Below are 18,682 nucleotides of genomic sequence, written 5' to 3'. Positions count from 1 at the left end.
CTCCCTCACAGGTTGCTATCACAGCCAAGTCTAACTCAGAACTATGTAAGAGAGGGGATTATGGGAAATATATTCTCCAATGTAATCAAGGCACAGTTAAAAAACACTTTTCATTTACACTGGCAGTCACACATTCTTTGAAATGCAAAAATCCAATATTTCAAAATTGATCCAAACTACCAATAGATGATATTCTTTATAATTCAAAAGAGCCCTTAAAAATAAATTGTATGTAAGGCACACATATGTCTGTGTCTAGCTATATGAAAAACTTTTCCCTGAAGAAACTTAGAGAACTATTTGTATATATAATAACATTGTTTAAGAAATGTTTTATACTTTTGGGGAATATTTACTTACAAATAATTCTGCCTTTTTTTACTTAATTTCTGTTTTAAACAAATGACATTTTTTCATCAGGTAAAATATTTTAAAAATTTCAGTTACTAGAGATATAGAAATGCTCAGTTATGCATTATATTTGATGATACAATATTCTCTATTGCTTCTCTAAAGATCATTTACTTTTAATTCACCTGTCTAAATATAGAATGAAACTGGATTGCCACCGTTTCTCTCCAAGGTCCAATGTTTGATATAAATACTTTGATTTTTCCATGAAATAAAAGCAATATCTGAATGTTCTATTCCTTAGATACAGTTTTAATGGCCTTGTTTTCTTGTGATCTTTTAAAACCATAGATCTAGAATTCTTTCTAAAGGATTATCACAACCTTAATAAAAATAGTTATCTATTCTAGTACTAAATTTAGAGTATTTCAAATGGAAATGATTACTTTGGGATTTTAAAACCACATACGTGTTTAGACTCTGAACTCTTGGAAGTTATCTGTCATATAAAGCATTGATTTTTAGTCTAATGTTTCCTACCACAACTTTCTCTCCAGTTTCACAAGCTTTGATCCTAACTTGATATCATTTTTGCTCTGATTATAATAGAGCAAATACATATTATAAAAATATCATTCCTAAAATTCATTTTATTTAGAATCATTATATATTCACAATATTTATATTTTTATGATAAATTATATTTTCATAATTGAAATGCTAATTATCATTTTTTAACAAATACTAAAACTGAAAAATGCTCAAGATTCACTTTTTTTAATGTTTATTGATTTATTTTCGGAGAGAGAGAGAGAGAGAGAGAGAGGGAGAGAGAGAGAGGGAAGGAAAGTGTGCAGAGGAGGGGCAGAGAGAAAGGGAGAGAAAGAGAATCCCAAGCAGGATCCATGCTCTCAGTACAGAGCCAGATGCGGGGCTTGAACACTTGAATGATGAGATCACGACCTGAGCCAAAACCAAGAGTTAGATGCTCAACGAGCAGAGCCACCAAGGCACCCAAGTCTCATTTTGGAGAGTAATTTCTGCAATGTCAAATCAAAACAGAATGTTAGTAATAAATCTAATATATTTTATATTGTGCCAAGTGTATTTTCTGTAAATTTGGACTGTATTTTTAAAAATTTTTTTTCAACGTTTTTTATTTATTTTTGGGACAGAGAGAGACAGAGCATGAACGGGGGAGGGGCAGAGAGAGAGAGGGAGACACAGAATCGGAAATAGGCTCCAGGCTCTGAGCCATCAGCCCAGAGCCTGACGCGGGGCTCGAACTCACGGACCGCGAGATCGTGACTTGGCTGAAGTCGGACGCTTAACCGACTGCGCCACCCAGGCGCCCCTGGACTGTATTTTTAAATGGATGCTTTACCTCCATCATAATTATATTGGCCCTTCAACTTAAAGAAACAGTATTTCATCTGCAGACATTTTTACATATAGTACTTCAGGCTTCATTTCTCAGTTATCTGTGTACTTTCAGGAGATGTATTCACAGCTCGCTGAGCAAGACCCAAACACTCCTCTATGTTTCCTGGCCTCACTTGCAGTATTAAGAAATGTTTTAAAATGTTTAATATAATGAAAAGCTAATTAGTATAGTATTAACTGTGAAATTGGTTGCATTTAGCTGATAATAGTGTGGTTACACAAACATAAATCTAAAAATTATCATTTGCTTATTTGGGTACTTCTGAAAAGAAATGGACAATGAAAGAAGTAACAGGAATCATAATTAAGTAAAAATAAAGAACATGTTGAATGGGCACTCTTCTATGCTGCAAGAATAATCCAGAGGACCCATATTCATAGCTGCTTTTTCAGTACTTTTTTTTTTCTCCCAGAAGATTTTGTTACAGAATATAAAGAAAGGAAACTAAGTATTCCCAATTACAAGGTAGAGAATTCTATTTTGCATTTTTCCCTGCCATAATGTTTTATTTTACTTTGCCTGATACTATAGAGCTAAAATTAGCCTGGAGGAAATTTTCTTTGCAAAAATATGATAGAAACCAATCTTTGGAAGAAAGTATGCTAAAGTCATCTGGCAGAATATCCTTGCTATTGGAAACCTACATTCTCAGTACAGCATTGCTACCAAGTGGCTATCTAGCATATATTGGAGTATTTCAGGGACGAGAAACTCACTGGCTATGGAAAACGACTAACCTCCCCTTGGTCAGATAAAGTTCTAGAAAATTCTGTTATTCAAAATCTAGTTATTTTACTCTGCATACATAGTTCTTATTTCTATCCTTGCAGATAGACAGAACAAGTTAATTCTCTTTCTGCTTCACAGTTACTTATAGCAGAAATGAAATAATATGTATGTATATGTTTCTCAAAATATAAACTAGTACCAGTGTGTAAGCATGGTTTCCTATAACCTCATCTACTCTTAACAAGAAGTTCTAAGCACAATCTCAACTGGTCATCTCCTTTACTACCTAGTTAGGCAGATTTGTAATGCTAATCGTTCAGTGATAGACTGCACTAAAATTATCTGTTAAGAATCTGAAAAAATAGAGCACTCTGCCTTTTCAAAGGCTATATCCAGCAACCTACACCAACCAAAAAAAGGAATAAATGACATTTTTAAAACAGAACTGAGACAGAGAACTGAAAGTAGGACACATTTATGAATTCATTTCTGCTTTTGGCTAAAATACCTCCCTCCTCGAGTCAGTTTGAAGCAGTTTGCACAGTAGGGTGTTTCACCTACTAATGACTTCACAGCTGGCACGTGCATGGCATCAATGTTTATTGGCACCCTCAAAGCCACTTATTTTTACGAAGCTCTCTCCTAGGCCTCTGAATAAATTATCTATCAAGTGCAGCAGTGCGTGACAACACCCAAAGTACAATTTGCAGTCTTGCACAGGCTCTCATTATTTGGTGTAAATGAAATCCCAAGTCATTAAACTTTTTAAAAAATGAAGGCCCCTTTTATTAAAAATATAAGCAATTGAAAGACCTCTTAGGTCATTCCTTCAGTCCATAATATGCATACTAAAGAGGCTGGAAAGAGATTCAATCCCTCAGCGATTGTTTACTTTTCTTTGAAAGACAAAAGTTTCTGTCAAACACATCATAGAAAAAGTTCAAGCAGGCTAGTTTCATCTATTCCGTGGGGAATACGCCCAGAAAATTGGCCAAGAGAAAAGACAACAAAAGCAATGATGGTAAGAAATAACATACTCCGAAATTTACAAAGTTATAAGTCAACAGAATATGTAGGATGTCTGGTGAATAACTATCAGCGATTCATTCTTCTTTGTGTCTGAAGGTTTTCCCCCCACCTATGTTGCAAGCTTGTAAAAAAAAAAAAATGTAACTAACTAAATAAATAAAAGAAATGGAAAGAGCTTTCCCTTGATCTGCTTAGATGAACCTTATCAATTCCAGGCAAGATGGCAATACTGTCTTGACAATGAGTTTAAACATTATCTGCAGTCTCTCCTGATATGTTTACCATGAATTTTGATGATGCTTTATATGAGTCTCAAAGCTATTTGATGTTGCTATACTTTTAATCCATGAGCTAAGACGGTTGGCCCATCAAAAAAACCTTTAGTCACAACTCAATATGGAGTAAGTGGTATCTATCGTAGCTTGTTTTGTTGTTGGTTAACCAGTGCAGTAAACACATACTATGAAGCAATGTAACATCTTAATAATGTAAATGTTGAGGAAAATCATTAAACACTAACTCATAAACTAGCCAAGATTAGGTGTAACTTCACTATGCATTATCAATAAGTTTTAAAGACATAATTTAACCCCCGTGGTGTATCTGAATCTATGGAATTAGTGAAGCAGCCGCAGCAGCAGATGCAGTTGTAACAGGAGAAAGGAAGAGCTCTAAGGGATTTATCCAGGAAAGTCTAAATGCAATTAAACATTTGATTAATGTGGCACTCTCCCACTATTATTAGGTTCCATGAATGCAAACACTTTTTTTCTTCTTCAGTATATTTTCATTACTTAACATCTTCTTGTCATGGCAGATAGTCAGCTTTGAGTATTCAACAAGTATTTGTTGAATGAATGAAGGAAGGAAGGAATATAACTGACGTATTCAAATTGTAGAGGCTTTCAGGGTGCAAACAACCCTACTAGGACAGGAATTACTTTAGAAATGTGTCTTGTAAATAATTAAAAAGCTTTTTGGTGTTCCAAGTATTTCAATGACAAATTTAATAAAAAGTACTGGCAGTGAAAGTTTAGTACTAAGCCAGTATAAACTGCTAACCAATTCTAGAATACTCTACAATAGCTCTGATGATAGTAGATGGATTCTAAGACAATCCTAGTCTCTTGGTATTGATGTTCCTATGTAATATCTTCTTGAGTGTGCCGTGAACCTAACACTAGCTTCTAATTTGGCAAAAGTAATGGAATGTCAGTTAGAGTTAGGTTATATAAAAAAAATCTCAATCTCTCTCTCTCAATCTCTCTCTCTCTCTCCAAAACACTCAGAATAGGAGAAACAACCTGCCATGTGTGAGCCACCTAAGAGGCTAAGGCTCTTTCCAATCTTGAAATGATATAGCCCTAGCTGAAAGTTTGGCTGTAAGTGAGAGACAGAGTTGGAACCACGCAAGGTGATCTAAAATGTCTGGCCCACAGAAACCATGACATAATAAATGCCTGTTGTCAATCACTGAATTTTGGGAAGATTTTTAATGCATCAATATATCACTAATACCTTGGGAATAAGCATCTAGTCTACGATTTAACATATCTATCAAAAGGGAATCCATGGACATGGGAAATCCTCATTAGGAAATTTCTTAAATTGAACTATATCACCTTACAGTTTCCACCTACTGGTTCTTAAATACTGGCAAACCAATAACCCAAACAGATAATTTTTCTGGAATTGTAGAGATCATATTCTAATAGGAGAATCAGATAGTAAGAAAATTTTAAAATGAACACAATAATTACAGGCTCTTTATACACAAGGAGAGAACAAACAGGATAAAAGATGGAGCAGTTGGAGATAGTCTCATTGGTTGGTGTAAGCAAGAGAGACATCTCTGGAGAGATGATATTTATACTGGGTTTAAAGAATAACAATGAGCTAATCATATGAAGATCGGGGGGAAAGATCCAAGGAGGCAAACAGAGCAATAAGAATAACATCCCAGAAAGAGAAAAAGTTGGTAATATTTAAGAAGTAAACACACACACACACACACACACACACACACACACACACAAAAACAACAAAAAAACAAAAAAAACAAAACCCAGTTAGGTTGAGGCATAATTAACAAGAAATGGGACAAATGGTTGGTTAGTGATGAATAGGAAAGGCTAGCAGGGGCCGGATGTTGGGCCCCGTTTGTGCAGGAAAGGGGCTTACATTTTTTTTTTAACACAATTGAAAACCATTTAAAGCTTTTAATTAGGAGAGTATCATGACTTAAGTAAAATCCTCATAGTTAGGCCAATTTTTAAGACTGTTCCATAGGTGTGCATTTGACTCTGTCAGGTATAGGAGGTACTTTGGAGTTAACACTAACTTGGATTATTACATGGAAATTAAATTCTCTGCTCTGGCTGTTAGGGGAAATTTGACTCTCTTCCCTGAAATAATTCTCAATCAAAATATCACATCATGTTCAGAAAGAATGGTGATTTCCTTTCTGGAATTTCCTCTCTTTAGGTAGGCTCTGGGAAATCTCATTACTAAATTTAAATCCTGGGTTGAGAAAGTTCTGCTGAAGCAATCATGATATCAGAAACATAAAATGAGGTGTTGTTTGTAGAGTGAGCACCGAGATAAGCAAGAAGCCCTGAGCCTGGCACCAGAAATCATCAGTCTACAGTAGTACATTATAAAAGATGTTCTAGAGCTTAATGGTATTCTTTGGCTTCTCACAACATTCCTTAGTCTTTGGTCAAGCAAAAACATACAATAAGGTTAATACATCTGGGTGCTTTGGTTAACTATTACCATGTAGCAAAAACAACAAATGCAGGTAAAATCTCAACAACATAAACGATAACAATTATGTGGTTGCCTGGAATAGCTGTGCTTAAGGCTGTAAGTCTCCTCCAAATGTTTCTTTCTGGGGCCCATACTTAATGGATGGAAGTTACTTGGGATATCTATTCTTTGCAAAGACTGGAAACAAAGCACAGGTAGATGAAATACATGATACATCCTAATGCTTGAGCTAATAGCTGGCATATATTGATTGTCCTTTCCATTGACCAAATCATGACACATGACAAAATATTATCAGAAAGACTGCATACTATTCTTCCCCTATGGAGAAGAAGGAAAGATGAGAGGTGAGAGAGGGAAAGGTTATTTTCTGAACATTAATCTAATCATACTGTAGGTGACTCATCATAGAAAAGCATCATAATTTTATAAGACCATAAGACTGGATACAGGCAGCATTTCAGGCTATAGATAAATGGAAATCTGAAGGTTTTCTGGGACCCATTGGTATAATGTTCATTTTGGCCTCTTTAAGTCTTTGTTACATAGTTCTTTGTCCAGTCCATAGAGACCACTGCCTATGTTCAGCAGAGGCTTCATTCTGTACCCTATACAGTACAATGACATCCATCAGCACATGAATTGTTGGCTTTGGTAATGAACACCTCTAATAATTCTAAATCTTAAATAATAATAAGCATATGGCTTACTGATTAGATTGCTTTTATCATAGAAGCAGAAAGTGATGTTGTCCTCTTCCTAGCAGAGAGAGGTTCCACTGTGCAGTGAGCATACTGTACCTTAAGAAAGCATCTTGAGATCACCCAAGGACTTACCCCTCTAATCTTGAGTTAACTTATTGTCATATTACTCTCCAGGGTTGCCATTGAGGTTTTGGTAGTGTTGTCATTGAATTTGTTTTGTGTCAGGAGTGGGATAGTGGTAATAGGGAATGAACAACTTTTTAGATAATAGAATATATACAGTATATATTTTGTTTCTGGTATTAGGTACCCCATATCATATATACTTGTGACTTTTTTTCCTGAAATTTCCGTCTACTTTCAGGAGAGATAATATTTGAAAAATAAATGAGAATTTCAGAAATTTTTGCTCTTGACATAAAACTTCAGGTTAGTTAGCACTTAAGTCTCTGTTATTAAACCACCACCTAGTAATAAAAACCATCTTGACATGTCTTACATAAAAATTCACTTTTATGTGTAGATAAACTTCCTGTTTGTAGAAAATTAAATTCCAATCTATGCTCTTAGTATAATGCAAGTATTATATAAGTTTCTTTTAATATAATTTGTTGTCAAATTGGCTTCCATACAACACCCAGTGCTCATCCCAACAAGTGCCCTCCCCTCTCCCCCACCCTCCATCAACCCTCAGTTTGTTCTCTGTATTTAATAGTCTTTTATGGTTTGCCTTCCTCCATCTCTGTTTGTAACTATTTTTCCCCCATATGAGGTTTTGTTAAGTCACCATCATATATAACTAAGTGGCCATTTATAAAGCATATAAATGTGAGGAAAAACCTTTCAAACTTCTATGTTATTATTTGATGAAATTTTTTTATGTCATGAACAAATATTTCATATTGAAAACCATATATTTGTTTCTAAATATTGTTTTGAATGCAAAATTTCTAACTATTTTCTATATGTAGAAGAAAATTTACACGTGTTTTCATATAAATGTTAATGGTAGTACTTAAGAATGTACATCATGGCTTTATTTATCTACCAGTTTCTTTTTTTTTTTTTTTAACGTTTATTTTTGAGACAGAGAGAGACAAAGCATGAACAGGGGAGGGTCAGAGAGAGAGGGAGACACAGAATCTGAAACAGGCTCCAGGCTCTGAGCAGTCAGCCCAGAGCCCGACGCGGGGCTCGAACTCACGGACCGTGAGATCGTGACCTGAGCCGAAGTCGGACGCTTAACCGACTGAGACACCCAGGCGCCCCAATCTACCAGTTTCTTAATATAACTTACCTTCAATATACATACATTCAAGTCATGTTTTCCAATATTTTACACTTTCCATGGTAAACTATCTACAGTTTAGAAACTGTAAAAGTGAATTACAAGGAAAACTGACATGCATCCATGCCATTAATACATTTATCTGGCCTCTTCCCTGTGTAGTTATTATAAACGTTAATTTGAGAAAAAAAAATTGCCTCAATTGGCTTGTCTTTGTCATTTTATATATTTTACAGGAAGATGAAATTTTATTCTCCTGGTTTTGAGGTACTAAATAACTTCTATATTTTTAGGTCTCAGAAGTATTTTAAAGTTTGTCTTTCTAGTCTGGAAACTCTTATGTTTAAGATTAAAAGATTGTAAGTCTTCAGCTGAATCCTTCAAGACAAGTTCAAATGGCATGTTTTTGTGGCTAAGGAAAAGGAGGTAGAGATCAGCTAAAGGGCTTGCTTATGGACACATATCTAGTTCCCAGCAGAGCTGGGACAAATGGCAAATGTTCTTTTTCTTATCTTGTGCTGTTTATAGTTTCTCCATGGATTCTTTGTGCCATTCCATACCTCCCACACTTTGGCACCACCTTCTGTCACCATCATTAAATTCATTAGAGAACAAAAGTTCTCTTAGTTGAGAAAATGACTAGAAGCACGGGTATATTTTTATCAGATGTCTCATCAAGAAAGAGAAGAAAATACAATGTGTAAGGATTCACTCATTGAGTTATTAAATCTTATGTATATAAAGATCCATGGCTAGGTCTCATAACTCTGGCCCTTCCAGTCCTTGAACCTCCTTCCATTATCTACTTGATATCCACAAAGCTATACTCTCGTAAAATGTCTTCTACAGTTTTTACTGTTCCCTCAAAATTATGTACTGGGTCATCTTCCCCCCCCCCCTTTTTTACATATAGTCAATAATAGAATTCCCAAGGAATGAATTCTCAGCTTGCTTTTCTTCTTTGTGTCTTCTTTGTGCCTGGCTATTCTTCTAATAGCCAAACTTAGACTGTCCCATTTTTGTGAATTATTTCCATTTCTCTATGTTTTGCTTTCCATTTTCCTATGCTACTCTGCATTTCCCATTGAAATATCCAGTACGAATATTCTGAAAAGTTATTCTGTCTCACTATGTCCTCATTATGTACCCCCTACACTCTCTCTCTCTCTCTCTCTCTCTCTCTCTCACACACACACACACACACACAAACACACACACCACTACCATCACCAAATTTGCATCTGTTGATAAACAGGCCCACTATCCTTTTTGTCATAAGGATTGAAATCTCCAGATCACTTAACTTTGTGTCTCTTTGTTGACCATCCCATCTACCAATCACTAATTCTTAACCATTCATACAATGTCTTTCCTGTGTATCCCCATGCAACTTTAACTTAGAAATGAAGCAATTTGTCATTCAGTGGATTACAATATATTAAAAAATGAATGTCTTTCTTTAATCGTTCTTGACCCTAGAATATTTTACATATTAGTCTTTTGGTAGAACATATTACTTTCTAGTTTACCATCCTCCCCAGCCATGAACAATTACTGACCTTCTCTCTATCTATATTAGATTTGCACATTCTAGACAATTCATATGAATGCATTTCCACACTATGTGGTCCTTTGTGACTGGCTTCTTTGACCTGGCATAATGGTTTATAAGGTTTAGATATGTTGTAGAATATATCAGTACTTCATATATTTTTACTACCAAATAATATTCCTTTGTATGGATATAGCATACTTTATCTATCCATTCACCACTTGATGAACACCAACATCTATTTTGATTAGGAGTCTAGAGGGAATATGATAGTAAGGAAAAAAATTAAATGTTTAAATGTTGATATTTTTAAATTGTTTACTTACTCTCAATTTTTATGAATATGTCTTAGCCTTTGACATCAGGGTAAAAAGAACAAAACAGATGAATCAGTTCCACTTTCAGTTACTGGTAGTAATAGAAATAATTTTACATGATTTAAGAGATTTGGAAACTGAATAAGTTCCTTAAAAGTGGAGAAATAGCAGGGAGATTGGGTATTAAGAAGGATCAATTATTCACTGCTATCTTTTCCAAAAAGAGTTTTTAATAGATCAACCCGTTTTATAAAATTCCTTTTATCTCAGAAAAAAATAAAGAACAGCAGCAATAGAACAATCTCTGCAATAAAGGATTGCATTAGTTCTTAGTAGTAGGCTGAGTCATATGAAATTGCCATTTTTGTAGATGAAAAAATATTGTCAAATATGGTTAAGCCTATAAGAAATGACTGAAATCCATTAATGGGAAGATATATTTCTCATTTACTGTATTAAATGGGGTGGATTCATACTAAAATGAAAGATATTTATAAGCACTGTCATAATAAACAAATAATACAACAAATCACGTTAGAAATGTTTCAAGTGTCCTTTTCTCTATACTTCTTTCTGGGAGAATTTACACCCCAAACTCCTTCTATGTGGGAAATTCAACCTTCTAGCACTAAATTATACTCAACTCCAAAAGCCCTGGCTGATAAACTAAAATTGGTTTATTTACAGGCTAGCTAGTAACTTATGATTTGGCTCAAAAAGATAACCTTGGGTAAATAGATTCACTAATAAGAATTTAAAATAAGAGGAAAAAAATAATGGTTAAAGAATAGGCAAGAAGAAAGTAGCCCATACTTGGACCACTGCTGTCTTTTTACTATATAAGCCCATTTTTACCATCTTCTAGATTCCCATACAAAGTATATGTATTCAAAAAAAATAAATCTACATTTTTTCAGTTGCCCTATATTCATATACATTCATATACATATACATATATATACATATACATTCATATACAAAGTAGCTTCATTACCACAAGATGGCCTATCAAAAGCATAAGGGATATCTTACGAATTTTAATACTTTGTCAAACAAACTCTGAAAAAGAAAAACAACCTCTTCCTTAAGGTATGTTTGTGTCATCCCAGTTGTGACTGCTTATTTAGAAGGTTTATAAAAAATTTTTTTACCCCAGTTTTCTTTAGAAAGAAGTCCTGCTCCAAGAAGTTATATTGAGAAGTCCTACTGATGTTATGTTGTAGTATATAAACCTCTAAATTCCACAGCCCAAAGTATCACATTGTAAGGTTCCTGGTGGTTTTCAACTTAATATGCCTGATAGCTCACTTTATAAAAGTGAAATAAAAAAGTAAAATATCATTTTTTTGGCCATTTTTTTTTCCTGTTTGGAATTATTCTTCTTGTCAGCAGATGAAAAATGAATTACCTTAGAAAGGTACTAAAGGTAAACCTATTGTTGGATAGCAAGAGTGAAAAAAGATGAATTCCAAATATTTTTAGGAACAATTTTTTTTTTCAAAAATACATTCATTTCAGAAAATGTAGAAATAACCAATAAAGTAAAAGAAAACGTTTAAATGGATCATCTAAAATCCATTAGCCATCCAAAGATAAATACTGTTAATATTTCAATCAGTTTCCTTCTAATATTTCCCATGCATGTGTATTATTTGTGGATACACAAACACACATACATATGTTGAAATCACAGTAATTAAGTGTACGTTGTACTCTGTAACTAACTTTTCTAAACATCTTTGCAGATTAGCTAGTATTGTAATATATGATTATTGGTATGCATCTAATTAATATATATTTATATTTTATAGATTTATATTTTAAATCTTTATAGTAAATATTTAAGGTATTTCATATTAATCAATCTTACAATAATATGTAAGCAATAATATTTGGGATAATTTCTTATAAGTCTTTTACTATTCCCTTAGAGAAAGCCTAATGGGGACTTTGTGAATTGAAAGATAAAGACTACATTTTTGTTAATATATCACCAACCAGAATATATGTATTTATTAGATTTTAAACAAAAATGTATGTTTAGAACATTCCATTTCTTTATATTTCTTCTAATGTAAGACATTCTTTTTTTCCCAATGATAAGACTGCTAAGCATTGTTATTTTTTCTTTTTTTAATGTTCAATAACTGATGAGATTATTCATTTTCTTCTATTATTTATTGTATAATTTTTGTACAACTTTATCTTGGAGTATTCATTTTATTTCATTTACTCATAAAAGCTCTTTCCATATGAAACATCATATGTATTTAAAAAATAATCTCAGATTGTATTTCTCTTCATTTTCTTTTTTCTGGTCTACAACACTTTAAAATTCATGTAGTCAAATATACCAAAATGTTTTTTTTTTATGGTGTTAACACATGGAATCATGCTTGAAAAAACTTTCATTTTCCAGAGTTATGTAAGTAATCATTCAAAAGTTTCTGAGTAACTTCACAATTTTGTATAACAAAATGTGAATCCTTATAGAATTTATTTTGATATTTTTTAAATTAGGACTTCATTTTATTTTTATCTAAAAATCTCAAATTCAACAATTCTTTTCAATCCAAAAGTATGTTATTCTTTTCTGATCCTTTTGAAATTTCAACTCTATTTGCAGTTTCAACTATATAAGAATATATAGTTTTTTTCATTTATAGATTATTCTATCTTTGTTAGCATTTATTCCTGTACCTATAATAGATTTTGATTTATAGTGATAATTTAAGACATTTTTGAATTCATAAATGGAATACAACAACAAAGATTTAATTTATATATAATTTTCTCATCTTTCCTCTTTTCTTCACAATTATGAAAGTGGGATACTGAAGCTGAAAAAATGCAAATGGATTAGAAAAAGATTTCTCTGCATGTGTATGTGTGTGTGTGCATATGTATTACTTTTCTTGAATGAACTCTAATAAAACTTCTTAAACGTCTCACCCTTCCATCTAACGTTGTACTAAATATGTTCCAAATACTCGTACTCATTTGTAGATTTGTTTCTTTTAGTCATGGTTAGTAATTCATCCATGGTGAAGATGAGGTAAATTTACATAACGGCATATTCAAGAGTTTTCAGAGGCCATTTCTTTTCTCTACAACTACATTTGAAAAAGACATCAGAACCTTGTAAGAGACAACATTTTGCTTTCCATTCATGTGATCCACTTAAAATTGACTATCTTCCCACTAGGTCAGATGTTATTGAGTTTTTGATATAATTAGAATAGAGCTTTTATGTTTTTATTATTATTTAAGTTTACATATTTATTTCTAGAGAGACAGCGAGCTAGTGGGTGATGGGGAGAGAGAGAGGGAGGGAGAGAGAGTTCCCAAGGAGGCTTCGCACTTCAGCATGGAGCTGATATGGGGCTGGAACTCACAAACCAGGAGATCATTCCTAGCCAAGAATGCTTAAGGGACTGAGCCATCCAGATGCACATAAGAATAGAGCTTTTAAAATTCAAACAGAGTTGGCACCTGGATGGCTCAGTTGGTTAAGCATCTGACTTTGGCTCAAGTCATGATCTCACAACTCCTGGGGCCTGGAGCGTGGAGCCTGCTTCAGATTTTGTGCCTGTGCCTCCTCCCCTCAGGCTCTGTCTCACCTGTCTCTCAAATAAATGTTAAAAAAAATTAATTCAAACAGATTTATTCTTAGTACAAAGTGGTAAAAGAGAAATAAAAACTTATATTCCCCTCATAGGTATTTTTCTATTCCAGAATTAGTTTTTTCAAAGACACAGGGAAGGGTTATAAATAAAATATAATCGTTGAACAAATTTCAGGGTGCCTTGGTGGCTCAGTCGGTTAAGTGTCCGACTTCAGCTCAGGTCATGACCTCACAGCGCCTGAGTTTGAGGCCTGTATTGGGCTCTGTGCTGACAACTCAGAGCCTGGAACCTGCTGCAGATTCTGTCTCCCTCTCTCTTTTCCCCTCCTCCACTCACACTCTGTCTTTTTCTCTGTCTCTCAAAAATAAATAAAGATTAAAAAAAAAAAAAGTTGAGCAAGCTTCTTTGGCCAAAACATCTAGAGTTATAGAATTTGCATAGAGTTTGGAGTTAAATTAGTAGCTAGTACTCATTATAAAAAAACAAACAAACAAACAAAAAAAACAACTATAATAAAAAATCACTGAGGAACAGAAATTGTAGAAAGTGTAGAGAGTAAACCTTGGGAATTTTGTCCTTAAGAATGACTGAATCTATGAGTACCTGTGGAATCATCCAGAAAAGCTAAAATTAAAATTTTAGATGATTATATTAGCAAATATGATCAGAGAAATGGTGTTTTTTTGTTTTGTTTTGTTTTGTTTTTTAACCTCATAAGCAACAAAAAGAATTCTTCAGATGATTTGTATTTGGCTCTTGGTGTATTTTGTTCATGTGTTTGTCTTGGTTCATTTCAAATGAATATTTCTGGTGTCTGTATAGTCCCTTTAAGGGTAAGAAAGATGGACCAAAGGGAAATGATGACTCAGTAGACATTAGAAATGTATCCATTCCATCCTCACTCCCATTTGTCATCTCTATTTGCCTAATTACATCATGAGGAAGATTGCTCATTTCCTACCCAAAATTCTTAATAAAGTTAAACTGCATTTTCTCCAAACTATTATTTAAAATCTTACGAGTTTCCAACTGGGATAAAGGCAGAGAGGTTAAAAAATGGGGGGGGGGGGCTGGGGCGCCTGGGTGGCGCAGTCGGTTAAGCGTCCGACTTCAGCCAGGTCACGATCTCGCAGTCTGTGAGTTCGAGCCCCGCGTCAGGCTCTGGTCAGGCTCTGGGCTGATGGCTCCGAGCCTGGAGCCTGTTTCCAATTCTGTGTCTCCCTCTCTCTCTGCCCCTCCCCCGTTCATGCTCTGTCTCTCTCTGTCCCAAAAATAAATTAAAAAAACGTTGAAAAAAAAAAAAAAAAAAAAAAAAAACTCGCTCTCTCTCCCCGGTATCTCACCGCTGCGTCGGTGCAGGTAGGGGATTGAGCTCGAGCTACCTCGAATAAAGGCTCTTTAAAAAAAAAAAAAAAAAAAAAAAAAAAAAAAAAAAAAAAAAAATGGGGGGGGGGAGGATTATAAAATAAAATAAAAATAAAATAAAGTAAAATAAGAAATTTTGCAGTCTGTAATTCAGTTGTTTTTAGATTACAGAGACAGCCCACATATATTAAACAATCAGTGAAATGTGGTATAAGTGAAATAAAAATTTCAAATTTAAATATTTTTAATATTTATTTATTTTGAGAAAGGGAGAGAGAGAGAGAGAGAAAGTGAGCATGAGTGGGGAGGGGCAAATAGAGAGAGACACACACATACATACACAGAATCCAAAGCAGGCTCCAGGCTCTGACATGTCAACACAGAGCCTGATGCAGGGCTCAAATTCACGAATCCAAGATCATGACATGAGCCACCCAGATGTTTGACATGAGCCAAAGGCAGATGTTTAACTGACTGAGCCACCCAGGCAGCCCTCAAACTTAAATTTTTTTTGAAGCATGCAACCCTTGAGGAAAACAAAAACAAAAACAAAAACAAAAACTAAAACTAAGGGTTACTAGTGATCAATGTGGGATCTGAGTAAAGTGTACAGGCATACCTTTTTTCCAGGGTTTTGTTACATACCATAAAATAATTTCAGAGCAACACTGTGAAAGATTTAGTTAGCATCTGATTGTGCTGCAGGCTGCAAACACTGACTAGAAATTTCCCCTGCTATTTGTTCAGACAATCTATTGTTTGTGCACTAATCTATGAAATTTCATAATGAGTTTGCATTTTTCAATCATGTTAACTTCCTGTGTTTTTTTTTTAATGTGCATCCAGCCAAAGAAGGGAAAGCTGGTGTTATAGTAATGTATCAAACACATTTTAATGGTTGAAAATGTATATCATGAAAATAGTAAATTTATTGCCATCTCCTCTGCAGAAAATTCTTTCAGAGACATTTAAAAAATCATTTTGGTTTCTTTTTCTGAAATGATCTGAACAACTGAAAACATCAATAGAGGGCACTAACAGGCTGTTCTGAAAAGCCTTTCATTTAGGTGCTTGTGACAATGAAACCTATCTGAGAAGGCAGTACTTTTTAGCTGTACAAAGAGGCAGATGTGGTATTGTGGGGTGGGTGAGAGGGAAGCGTCTACATTATCCTTGAGCTTAAAGATAAATTCACAAACCTAATCCATTAGAATGTTATTCACTTTCCCTATATCAGATCTTATCTACTAGCTCTGTATATTCTCTTTCTAACATACCTTATTTTGTCTGTGGCTCTTTCAAGTGAAATTTATTTCTAGTTTTAGAACTCACTGCAGATAACGAAACTCATCCAACAGGATATTTAGCCGTGCAGTCAGTTCTTGGTCATTCTATATTGATGGAAGTATATAGGAATATTCCCATAAGAATGATCAAAGGGGCACCTGGGTGGCTCAGTCCGTTAAGAGTCAATTTTGGCACAGGTCATGATCTCACAGTTTCTGAGTTTGAGCCCCACTTTGGGCTCTGGCTGACAGCTCAGAGCCTGGAGCCTGCTTAGGATTCTGTGTCTCCCTCCCTCTTTCTGCCCCTCCCCTGCTCATGCTCTCTCTGTCTCAAAAATAAATAAATATTTAAAAAAATTTAAAAATAAAGAACAATCTACAAATAATCATTGGTATTGGCATCCTATATCTATATGTTGCTTTTGAGGTCGTTATTGATATTCAGCCTAAAATGACTATAAAAATCTATGGATATGGATAATCTTTTTTTTTTTTTTTTGGGGGGGGGGACAGAGAGAGACAGAGCATGAACGGGGGAGGGGCAGAGAGAGAGGGAGACACAGAATCGGAAACAGGCTCCAGGCTCCGAGCCATCAGCCCAGAGCCTGACGCGGGGCTCGAACTCACGGACCGCGAGATCGTGACCTGGCTGAAGTCGGACGCTTAACCGACTGCGCCACCCAGGCGCCCCATATGGATAATCTTTGAAACAAACAAGTAGTAGTGCTGATCCAGAGAGTTAGGTAAACATTTTGGGTATACTAATGAACAGGACCTGCTCTGTCTCATGTGTTTCCTGGACTTTAGAAAGTCTTTCTGACTTCAAGGGAATTGAGAAGGGCAGTCCAACCACGTGTCCAGAAGCAAGAGAAATTGAACATTGGTGAACAGTATTGGTGATGAATACAGGATTTATAAATATAAAGATCACAGGGAAGTTAGGGATCACCATTATGGTGCTAGAGAGCACTTGAAGTTTATACTTTATTTTATAAAATCAGTCTGTTTTGATTTTTTTTTTTCAATTTAAGCAATCTGCTCCCATGTGCCTAACTTAAAGTCTGTCCCTTCTGGTAAGGATTTCTTAGATATATTTTCTTTTTAGAGTTTTGAGTAATTGTATATGATTTTTTCAAATAACCATCTAAATACAATACCAGCTGCAGAACTACACCATACTGAGAATAACATTAGGAATCAGAAAGAGATCTGCAATCAATCACTACCTCTGCAACTTTCCAATAGTGTGAGACCTTCACAGGTTTTTCCTCAGCCATAAAATGAACACAACACCAGGCACCCCTGGTGGCTCAGTCTATTAAGCAGCCAACTTTTGGACTCTTGATTTCAGCTCAGGTCATGATCTCATGGTTCGTGAGATTGAGCCCTGTGATCAGATGGCGGTGACACCACAGAGCCTGCTTGGGATTCTCTCTCCTCTCTAAACCTCTTTCTCCCTCTGACTCTCTCTCTCTCTCAAAAACAAATAAATAAACCTTAAAAATTAAATTGATGCCACCAATAAAAAATTAACATTGCAAGCAATATTTTTCTCTTCAGTATGTATCTACTTGCTTTGACATACATTTTTCTTTACATTTATTCACCATATTCATAAATATTTCTATATGTGAAAGTTAATTTCAGAGTATCAACTTCACTGGGATACAGTGTCCAGACATTTGGTCAAATATTATTCTGGGTGCATCTATGAGGGTGTTTGTGGAGGTGATTAATATTTGAATTGCTAGATGGGTAAAGCAGACACTCCTTGCAATATGGGTGGGCTTCATCCAATCAGTTAAAGACCTGAATGCAATAAAAAGGTTGAGTAAGAGGGAACTCCCTCTGCCTGACTGGTTGTACTGGCACATAGATTTTTTTTTTTTTTTGCCTTAGGACTCCAGCTAAAACATTAGTTTTTCTTGGGCCTTGAGGTGGCTGGCATTTAGACTGGAATCAAACCATCACCAGTCCTGTGTCTCTGGATTCCTGACTACAGATCTTGGGATCTCTCAACCTTCATATTCATGTGAGCCAATTCCTTACCAAAACAAAACAAAACAAAACAAAAAACAAAAACTATATATTTACATCTAATCTGTATCAATGTCTATGTATCTCCTATTGGTTCTTTTTCTCTGGAGAACCCCACTTATTACACTAAATTGCACAAACAAAATAGAAATTAAGACAACATAAAATGTCATAAAACGAAAACT

Source organism: Neofelis nebulosa, chromosome 5 (genome assembly GCF_028018385.1).
Source record: "Neofelis nebulosa isolate mNeoNeb1 chromosome 5, mNeoNeb1.pri, whole genome shotgun sequence".
NCBI classification, from domain to species: Eukaryota; Metazoa; Chordata; class Mammalia; order Carnivora; family Felidae; genus Neofelis; species Neofelis nebulosa.
The sequence above is the reverse complement of the archived record's forward strand: the minus strand, read 5'-3'. Positions refer to the sequence as shown.